Consider the following 361-nt stretch of genomic DNA (forward strand, 5'->3'; position numbering starts at 1 on the left):
AATGTATGCGAGTGGTGATGTATCTTAATCACTATTCTTTCATGTAGTAAGGATCTGATGCATTACCCTGTATTTTCCTGTTTGTTGCTTTGGGTGCACTATTCTACCTTTTCTCACTGCATATTTTCTGTACTACACTCTTACATTATTTGGTTATCACCAGTAAAATACACCTACTCTTTTCACTCTGGTTTCTGAGTTTAATTGGTATCCTTAATCAGCAAAACACATTGGACATGGGAATCATAAAATTTTTTCCTTTGTCTCCTCAGATTACTTAAGAAGAAGCAACTAGAAATAACCTTCTAGGAAAGGTATTGTACTTATTAAAAACCTAATGTTAACTTGCTAGAAGATAAAA

Source organism: Athene noctua, chromosome 5 (genome assembly GCF_965140245.1).
Source record: "Athene noctua chromosome 5, bAthNoc1.hap1.1, whole genome shotgun sequence".
Lineage (NCBI taxonomy): Eukaryota > Metazoa > Chordata > Aves > Strigiformes > Strigidae > Athene > Athene noctua.